Raw genomic sequence first — 9,949 nt, 5'->3', positions numbered from 1 at the left:
GGTTTAGTAAATAACAATGAATGCATGAATGGCTAAACTGACTTCATCTCTCATTTGCCACCAGCGTTGTGACAGGTTGATTCAGCCAACTCAAAGCGGTTGTCAATTGGGTGCAATTGTTAGTTGGAGTAAGCTAAGTAATAGAGCAGTTTCTTGATTGAATTTTTAAGTTGGGTCATGAAACTTGTGTGGCTATAGTCTCAATCTCCATGAAAACTTTGGGACCAAGGAATTACTATACACAGATATGTCCACCCCACTGCTTTCTGGTAGCGATGGAGGATTTTCCTCCTTCCTTTTATTAGTGATAAAGGTTTTGTTGGAGATAATTGTATTTTTAGCAGCACAGTTAATGAACTAGCTAAGCATCAATAGATGGAATCATAAAACCATTAAACACCAAGAGCAATAATGGGAAACTGTGTCTGGTGGCAATGAAATTAAGTGTCTTTATGAGGGCACTTTCTTTTCTCCTCAGCTCTCTTGCCCTCTCGAGGACATGGTGACTGCTGCTCCTAATTGCTGTTTCACTAAAATGCACAATGCTATCCTTTTGTGTTTTAATTCAATGTATTTCTAGGGCCTTCAGGATCATTAAACTCTCCACCAAGGGAGTGCAGTAGAAGTGGTGGTTATCAAAGCATCTGGAAATAGCCCAGGAATGTAGGAGAATGAGGACAGCAGCAAAGGTGGAGAAGGAATAGAAAAGACCTGTTGGTCTTAGTACTGAACCCTAAGTGGTGAGTACCAGTGCTCAAGGGTGAGCCCCTGCAGGTCTTTGGTACAACCTCTGAAGTCAGGACAGGGCCACTCCTAGAGGGATTGGGTGTCCATGGCTATATCTGTACTTGAACCATATACTTTTTAGTACAGCTGGCCAGGCCTAGTGCTATCACAGGGTTAAGAAGTGAATTAAAGCCATGATATAGACATAGTGTTGTTTCCTTGAGCTGCCTGTAAATCCTGTGTACACTAAATTTCTTTCCATCCTCTGAGGAATTGGAAGGACTGACTGAAGTCTCATAATGATCATGGTCAGCTGGAACTATAAGGCCAAACATGATGGAATTTAATAGGGGCAAATGTAAATGGCACCCTTTGCTTTACAAGATCAGTTGTTCATATAAAGGATGAAAAACCTGACTGAACAGCAGTTAAGTTCAACAAAAACTAGAAGAGTCAATTGGCTGTGAATTCCGTGTATGCCAGCAGTGCCATGTGGCTGCCTCTTCTCCCCCGGCTAATGCATTGTTGATGTATGAAGTAGCGCAGAGGAACCCATGAAGATGGTCATCCAACCAGAACAGAGAAGCACCTGCAAGAACGGGGCAGCAGCCTAGGAGAGGCCAGCTCACAGATATCAGATGGGCCTGAGCTTCAGGGAGACACTTGGAGGCTGGTCTAGGCATACCTCCAACGAAATACCTGGAAAAACCAGAATCAGGGGTATAATTCTAAACCCACCAGCTGGCTTCAGGGAGAGGGATTTGGGCTAGGAGTAGAAAGAAGTGCAGACCAAGGAAATGATAGAGAGAAGAGGAGCCCCCAAAAGTTGATCACTGTATTAATGTGTTTCAATCACATGTTTGAATGCTGACATATGCTTAGCCCTCTGCTGTGGGAAATGCGATGAAAGCATAGGCACACTATAAGCATTGCTAACTGGCCCAGCTCAGACCACAAGTGTTATTCAGAGGATGGTGAGGTCTGCGAGGACAGGGGCATCAAGGAAGATGTCATGGGAGAGAGCTGGTGGGGGTGTGGGCAGGCAGGGGAGATGTCACTGGCAAGGCATGAATTGAGGAAAATGAGAAAAACAGCTGACTGGAGTCTTGGGAAATAAGGTGGGATAGACAAGGGTAAGGCCAGAGCATGGCATGCTCAGTGGGCCAGACGAGGAGCTGAGATGTGATGCATGTGCTGAACTGAGTTCTTATCTGTGGATGCGGAGTTCACGGAAGAGCTCCCTGGCTGGGGAAGATGACTTGAAGGATGACTCTGAGTCTTTGACTTTCCTCCTGATTGGTTTCTCCCTTTGCAGTGTGTGCCTGGGGATGGGGGGCTGATGACCCATGTGTTGTGCTGATGATGTGCAGCAGATGTGACTGCCGGGACAGCAGTGAGAAGGCCAGCTCCAAGGAGAAATCCGTGGCAGAGAAACCCTAGTGCCTTCTGATGGGAAAGCAAACTAAGCGAGAGCAGAATGTGCAGGTGCTCCTCAACTGCAGAGTGTAAGAGATTTCCTTTCTTCTCTTCCTTCCTTGTTCCCTCTCACTGTCCTCCTCCAACATGTATTTATTGAGCAATACAAAGAGGATCAGAACACAACATAGGTCCTATTCCTTGTAGTTCATAGTGGAGAGGAGAGACACATGAATAAGTAACATCAGTTATTTGATTTTTTAAAAAATCCTTGCCCAAGGTTGTATTTATTGATTTGAGAGAGAGAGAGAGAGAGAGAGAGAGAGGGAGAGAGAGAGAGAGATTAATCAGTTGCCTCCCATACGTGTTTTGTCAGGTACTGAACTTGCAACCTAGGTACGTGCCCTGATCGGGGAAACTGTCAGTGCACAGGATGACATTCCAACCAACTGAGCCACACCTGCCAGAGCTATTTATTTGATTTTAAGATGAACCCTCAATATATCAATAATAACAGATTTTCAGAAGAAAAAAAATCAAAAACACTACCACACTAAACGTACACATTGCTACAAAACATCTTGATTTTAGAAACAGTCAAATGTGAAAAAATGTGTATTTAGAGTGGGTACAGTGACCTATCAGGACATAAAAATGTGGGGAAAATGTGTCTTAATTGTGGTGGTTTACAGCAGTGCGATCATTGTCACAACAGGAGTGGGTACAAAGTGCCATTGGAACCCACTGGAGGAAGTTCATAAAGCTGCCTGAGGACACCAATCAGGCTTCAGCAGGAGGTGATGCTAGAAGGCTGCCTTCTGGGAGAATGGTGGTGAACCAGGGTGGGTAAAGAGGCCAGAAGAGGGGGTTTGGGGCAAGGGAACAGCTTTGGCAGAAGAAAGAGACAAAGAAGACCTTGATGCATTCTGGGAGCAGTTACTGGGTCTCATTGTGACTGCTGTTATCAGTGAGTGGATGGACAGAGGACACCTTCAGTCTGGAGGGGCCTGGACGAGTTTCATCATAAGGACAGCAGGGAAGGAGATGTGGGCTCCCTGGTGTGACAGGATGAGGCATCTCTGCTAGATTTGCCCACATCTTGAAAAGTTCTCTGTTTTCTATTTACATAAGGTATAAACCCATTGACTAATGCAAAACGATGTGTTCTCACATAGTGAGAAAATACAACAGATTTCAATCAATAGACTTGGAATTTTTCATTAACTCTATTTGCCTATTTCCTTAAACCTTTTCTCCAGGGGAAGTACACTCTTTTGAAGTGATTGATTGTGTTGTCAATCCTCTACCCACCTGACCCTCCCTCAACACATGTACCTCTTACAGCTTCTCTCTCTTTCTCTCTCTCTCTCCCCTTCTCCCCCTCCTCCTCCTAAGTTGTTGTAAAGAAGCTGTTCAGTTGCAACTTTAGGCATGCCTCAGGAATACATTTTTGTTCAGATGTGTGTGTGCATGCACCCATGTGAGGTTGTTTCTGAATTTCATCCTCACAAAATAACCTTTGGATATCAGTATGATGAGGATGCCATTAGCAGGAAATTCATCTGCATTGGTTTCAGGAGTGGGGAAAGCTACTGCAGTGTTGAAAGAAAGCTCAATAACCAGTTTGGAATGTCCTTTGCAGGAAGGCCTCTTGAAAGTTGGAGAGTACAGGATTACTTAGGACATTCTCCTGGGCTGTGTCTCTTTGTGCTCTCAGGGAATGCTGTTCTTCTGGGGCAGAGGAGCTCCCCCTGGTCCTCTCTGCATTCACTCAATAGCTCAGTGCACCCTGGGCCTAGAAGAGAGAATCCCACTCCTGCTTCCTCTTCATCCTTGAAGAAGGCACTGAGCTATTGGAGCACAGAGAATCGGGGTAGATGTAGGCTGTGATGGAGATGGTACCCAGGAGGAGGCATCAGTCTGGCTCCTCCTGCTGGTGCCACCACTGGAGCCTCTTTGGAGCACCTTTCCTCATTTGAAAAATCAGATTATCTACTAGTTGATCTCTACATTTGTCCTAGCTCTATGATAGTGATTCAAACAAGAATAAAGCCATTATTGCTGAATATTTATACTGTGTGCCAGGCAATCTGCTAAGAGCTTTACATATATTATCTCATTTAATCTTTAAAAAAATTTTTCTTTTTCAATTTTTAAAATATATTTTATTGCTTCTGCTATTACAGTTGTCCCATTTTTTCCCTTCCCTTTATTCCCCTCCACTCTGTACTGCCCTTCCCACCAGCATTTCCCCCCTTTAGTTCATGTCCATGGGTCATACACATAAGTTCTTTGGCTTCTACATTTCCCACACTATTCTTAACCTCCCCCTGTCTATTTTGTGCCTACCATTTATGCTTCTTATTCCCTGTATCTTTTCCCCCTTTCTCCCCCTCCCTCACTGATAACCCTCCATGTGATCTCCATTTCTGTGATTCTGTTCCTGTTCTAGTTGTTTGCTTTTGTTTTAGGTTTAGTTGTTGATAGTTGTGAGCTTATTGTCATTTTACTGTTCATAGTTTTGATCATTATCTATTTGTTGGATAAGTCCCTTCAACATTTCATATAATAAAATCTTGGTGGTGACGAACTCCTTTAACTTGACCTTATCTGGGAAGCACTTTATCTGCCCTTCCATTCTAAATGAAAGCTTTGCTGGATAGAGTCATCTTGGATGCAGGTCCTTGCCTTTCATGACTTGGAATACTTCTTTCTAGCCCGTTCCTGCCTGAAATATTTCTTTTGAGAATATAGTTTATAGTCTTATGGGCATTCCTTTGTAGGTAATTGTCTCCTTTTCTCTTGCTGCTTCTCTTTAATCTTGGGTAATGTAATTATGATGTGCCTTGGTGTGTGCTTCCTTCGTCCAACTTCTTTGGGACTCTCTGAGCTTCCTGGACTTCCTGGAAGTCTATTTCTTTTGCCAGATTGGTGAAGTTCTCCTTCATTATTTGTTCAAATAAGTTTTCAATTTCTTGCTCTTCCTCTTCTCCTTCTGGTACCCCTATAATTCAGATGTTGGAACATTTAAACTTTTCCAAGAGGTTCCTAAGTCTCTCCTCATTTATTTTAATTCTCGTTTCTTCATTCTGTTCCAGTTGGATGTTTATATCTTCCTTTTGTTCAAATCATTGATTTGAGTCCTGGCTTCCTTCCCTTCACTATTGGTTCCCTGCACATTTTCCTTTATTTTACTTTTCATAGCCTTCACTTTTTCCTCTATTTTGTGACCATACTTAACCAATTCTGTGAACATCCTGATTACCAGTGTTTTGAACCGTGCATCTGGTAGGTTGGCTAACTTTTTGTCACTTAGTTGTATTTTTTTCTGGAAGTTTGATCTGTTCCTTCATTTGGGCCATTTTTTTTCTCTTAGCACACCTATTATATAGTAAGGGGTGGAACCTTAGGTATTCACCTGGGTGGGGCAATTGAGGTGGCTGCATTGTGTCGCAGTATTTGGGGGAGGGGTCTGAGAGGGAACAATGCCTCTTGCTCAGCTCTCTGATGGCTTTCAGTCACTTCTTTCGATACCAACAAGCAAATTGGGCTCTTCTGGTGCTGATACCCAGGTGGGTGGGTTTGTGTACATTCTAGAACACTGTGGGTCTCTCCAATAAACTCTCCTGTGAGGCTGGGTGTTTCTCCTGCCACTGTAACCCCCATAGGTTTTTTCAGTAAGAGGTATTGAGGCTTTATTTCCCTGCACTGGAACTCTGGGTTGCGTGCGTTGTCTGTCTCGCTCCCCAGTTGTTCCTCCTGGTTTATCTGTACATAAATGTGGGACCACCTGCCCTGTCAGCTGCCGCCTTGCCACAAGTCCTCTCTGTCATGGCTGCCTGTCTCTGCCCCTCCTACCAGTCTGGATGAATGTTTCTTCTTTAACTCCTTGGTTGTTGGACCTCCATACAGTTCAATTTTCTATCAGTTCTGGTTGTCTTTCTGTTGTTAAATTGGTTGTTGTCCTTCTTTTGACTGTGCAAAGAGGTACAGTGTATTTACCTATGCTTCCACCTTTGGCAGACATCCTTATTTAATCTTGATGGCAACTTTATGAGGTTTGTAAAAAATGATAAGGCAGCTGCTTTAAAATGTAGCCATAGCTGCTATCCCAGAGGAACTACCTTGCATGTCTATACCTCAAACCTCTGGAATGTTAAAACTGGGCAAAATAACCTTTCCACTAGACCTAAAGCAACCTTGTGTCCCAAAGAACTGTTTGCAAGGATAACACGACAGCAGATATTATGACTACCAGACTATCCTTTATCTGAAATGTAGCATTTCCTTCGATTATGAATGTGACAACAAACTGGTAGTCTTAACCTGACTTGTGATTTTATCTATAGAGATCACAAATATTTTCATATCACATTATAGTTGTAGATGTCTGGAATGCCATTGACGTGTACCACTATTTTGAAACCATAGGAGCTGTTAGACAGGTCACTAGAAGTGTGGGATCAGTCACCCCACATTCTCCTGTGAGGTAGCTGGCTGCCATCTGGCAATTCTGTAGGCATGGTGGCCACTGAGCAGTGAATGTGAGTGTTCTCACGGGGGTGAGCCAGGCATTTCAGCATTCCTGACCGTAATCACCTAACTGTCATCAATAAGCAGGAGTTGAATCATTTTCATAGCTAAAGTTTTGCAAATCTGAATGACTCTAATGTGAGTTTTTCACTCTCTATCTTCAATGCAGCCTTTGGTGACAGATGAATTCAAACATGTCTGATTGCTGATCTAACTGTCCAAAGTGATACTTAGCTCCTTGCGATAGCTAACAGACTGTACTGTGGCACAGGTCATGCACAGTGTGGTAAGCTCTGTGCAGCAGTCCCGCTTTTGACTTGTTTTTCCCTTTTTACATGTCTGTATTATGAAGTCAAGTCTTACATGCATAGTATGTTATTCATACATTGTTTTTGTACTATTATCCTGGGAAATGCCACACACTAAAACAATGCCCATGTGGGAAACAGTCACAATATGAGAAATGAGAACCACTGTTTCTAGAAAATCATGAAGTCTCACATGAAACAATAGCTAAATTCCAGGGAGGACACAGTTCCTGAGAAACTGCTATAATCCCCATCTATGCCAAGGCTAAAAGAAGTGAATAGTGCAAAAACTTTGGCTAATCATAAAACCTGTCACAAAATTTAATGAATAATTTATACTTTACTTAATTAACATACAAATTATTCCCTCCTACATAGATTTAGCAAACAAATTACTTAGGAACCACAAACAAAATATCACACTTCACAGAATGTCAATGGAACAAAATATTTTATTTTAGCTTTATTTATTATTTATTTTTTGCACATCCAATTTATTTTGAGCTGGCAAAGAAAAGGAAAATCTGATGAAAACTGTATACCTGGTTTCATTTACATTAGTGAAGCAAGGGTACAGAAAAGCTGTAATGACTTCTTTTCTTTTGCAGAAAAATTCTTGAGAATGGCATTTTGAAGTCAGGAAGACTGAAAGTGTACTTCAGTCTCCCTATTTAGAAAATACATCTAAAGAAAATGCAGGGTTTTGTGTGTATGTAGAAAAGAAAACTCAATTTTAAAAAGCAAAGATACTTCAAAAATGTGGATTTGCCATTTCATGAAAACCTTTTCTGAAAGTATCCTTAAAATTTTCTACCAGGTGCCAAACTAAAGAAGCCTCCTACCACTGGAGAAACTTCACCTGAAGCCAAATGCAGGGGAAATGCAGTGGGGCTGGAAGTGGCTCTCTAGTCAAACCAAGTGCTTTCAACAATAGCGGGTGTATTTTGAAGTGTGTTATGGAAGAAATGGCAGCCTTGCCATTCCCCTCTGTAAGTCACTTGAAACTACAGACATCTTTCAACATAGCCACATCCTTGTTTTTTTCATGGTGAGCCTGCTAACGTCAACAAAGAGGAGTTCTTTTTTTTAAAGTATATTTTTGCTTCTGCTATTACAGTTGTCCCATTTTTTCCTCCTCTTGATTCCCCTCCACTGTGCACTACTCCCACCAGCATTCCCCCACCTTAGTTCATGTCCATGGTCATACACATAAGTTCTTTGGCTTCTACATTTCCTACACTATTCTTAACCTCCCCCTGTCTATTTTGTGCCTACCATTTATGCTTCTTATTCCCTGTATCTTTTACCCCTTTCTCCCCCTCCCCCTCCCCCACTGATAACCACTGCCGCTACTCCCACAGAATTTTACAGCCAGAGGTTTTGAGGTTTTCTTTTCCTTCACTGGAACCCTGGGTTGCACAATCTGTTTAGCTCCCAGTTGTTCCTCCTGGTTCACCTGCACACAAATGTGGGACCACGAGTCAATGCCTTGCCTGCCTGGTCCTCTAGCCCCAACCTTGCTATGAGTCTTCTTATCCCAGCTGCCCATCTCCACCCCTCTTACCACTCTGGATGAATGTTTCTTCTTTAACTCCTTGGTTATTGAATTTACATACAGTTTGATTTTTTGACAGTTTGGTGTTACTTGTTTTTAAATTTGTTGTTGTCCTTCTTTCAGTTGTGCGAGGCAGCAAAGCATATCTACCTATGCCTCCATCTTGGCTGGAAGTTAACAAAGAGGAGTTCTTGGTTTGTGGATACCTTTGCAAACAGCAGACTGCTGATGGTGTTCTACTGACAGTTTGGAAATGGTGTACAATTTCTTTTCAAGCTTCATATCCTTGCAGAGGAGCTCCTGTGATGCTTGATTGGGCATCTGACATTACTTTAGTGCAAATGGAAGCATTTCAGATATATTCACTTGCTGCATTTAACACAGGCATTTTCTGGCTTTTCCAAAAATCCTGAGAGAGAGGTTCTGTTGGTAGCCATAAAAATCATCAACTTTGTCAAAAGCTGGTCTTTAAGTTATAGTATTTTTATAGGTTTTGTCAAGAAATGGTAGCAGAGCGGTTTGAATTTTGGTGGGACAAAATAGGTGGTGGGATCTCGCTGGGTGTCTGACTAGTTCTTTTCCTGCCTTGCTCGTTTGAGCTTCTGCAGATTTCAAAAGGGCTGGAGGAAGGCTGGGAAAGACTCCTGAAAGGCAAAGACAAATGCAGTTCCCGCTCACAAGGAGCCGGCTTGCAGTTTCCAGTGGGCCATATTCATCAGCACCTGAAATCTAGGACAGCCAGTCATGGATGTGTGGGCCCAACTGCTGCTGTGTACAGGCAGCCACTGTGTAGTACCTCCCTGCAGAGGAATGTACTTGCATCAGCGGGAAAAGCACCAAAAGACTTAAAGTAAAGTGTATTACCCCTTGCTATTTGCAACTTGCTATTAGTGGAGGTGAATTGGACTCTCTGATCAAGGCTATAGTTGCTGCTGGTGGTGTCATTCCACACACCTCCAAAACTCTGGGAAGAAAGGACAGCAGAAGACTGTCTAAAGGATGGTGGGATTTCTCATTATCTCAGGACCCTAAATACTCTGACAGCTGTCCAGTGCTGGTGATTCCAGTGGACTACCTCTGTGAAAAGCACCATCTTGCCTTTTTGTAATTCTATTTCAGCAAGTTGAAAGTTTAATTAGTTTTCCAACCAACCCAATTTCTGCATTTGAGTCTTAACCATACTTAAGTGTGGCTTCAAAGAAGCTATTGATTCTGAAGTAGTGGGTTTTGATTGAGTTGACTACTTATAAAAACTGGATTTTGATTGTGATGTAGAAATTATAGTAACAAACATTTGATTTTGTACAGACATTATTTCCACTCCAGTGGATAAGCTCAACAAAGGTCATATCCCTGCACCCTCCCCACCCCCACCTCAACCAAAAAAAACACAGAAGAAATGGTAGCAGAA

General features: G+C 42.5%; 1 long non-coding RNA gene across 1 annotated transcript; it reads left to right on the top strand.

Moving 5' to 3' along the window:
- Positions 1-1,721: 1,721 nt before the first annotated feature.
- Positions 1,722-9,442, top strand: LOC118501195. Its single transcript, XR_004903812.1, has 3 exons — positions 1,722-2,231; positions 6,845-6,961; positions 8,662-9,442. It is a non-coding gene; the product is annotated as an uncharacterized LOC118501195 (long non-coding RNA).
- Positions 9,443-9,949: the final 507 nt, after the last annotated feature.

This window comes from Phyllostomus discolor, chromosome 6 (genome assembly GCF_004126475.2).
Source record: "Phyllostomus discolor isolate MPI-MPIP mPhyDis1 chromosome 6, mPhyDis1.pri.v3, whole genome shotgun sequence".
In the NCBI taxonomy this organism is placed as follows: Eukaryota; Metazoa; Chordata; class Mammalia; order Chiroptera; family Phyllostomidae; genus Phyllostomus; species Phyllostomus discolor.
The sequence above is the reverse complement of the archived record's forward strand: the minus strand, read 5'-3'. Positions and strand labels throughout refer to the sequence as shown.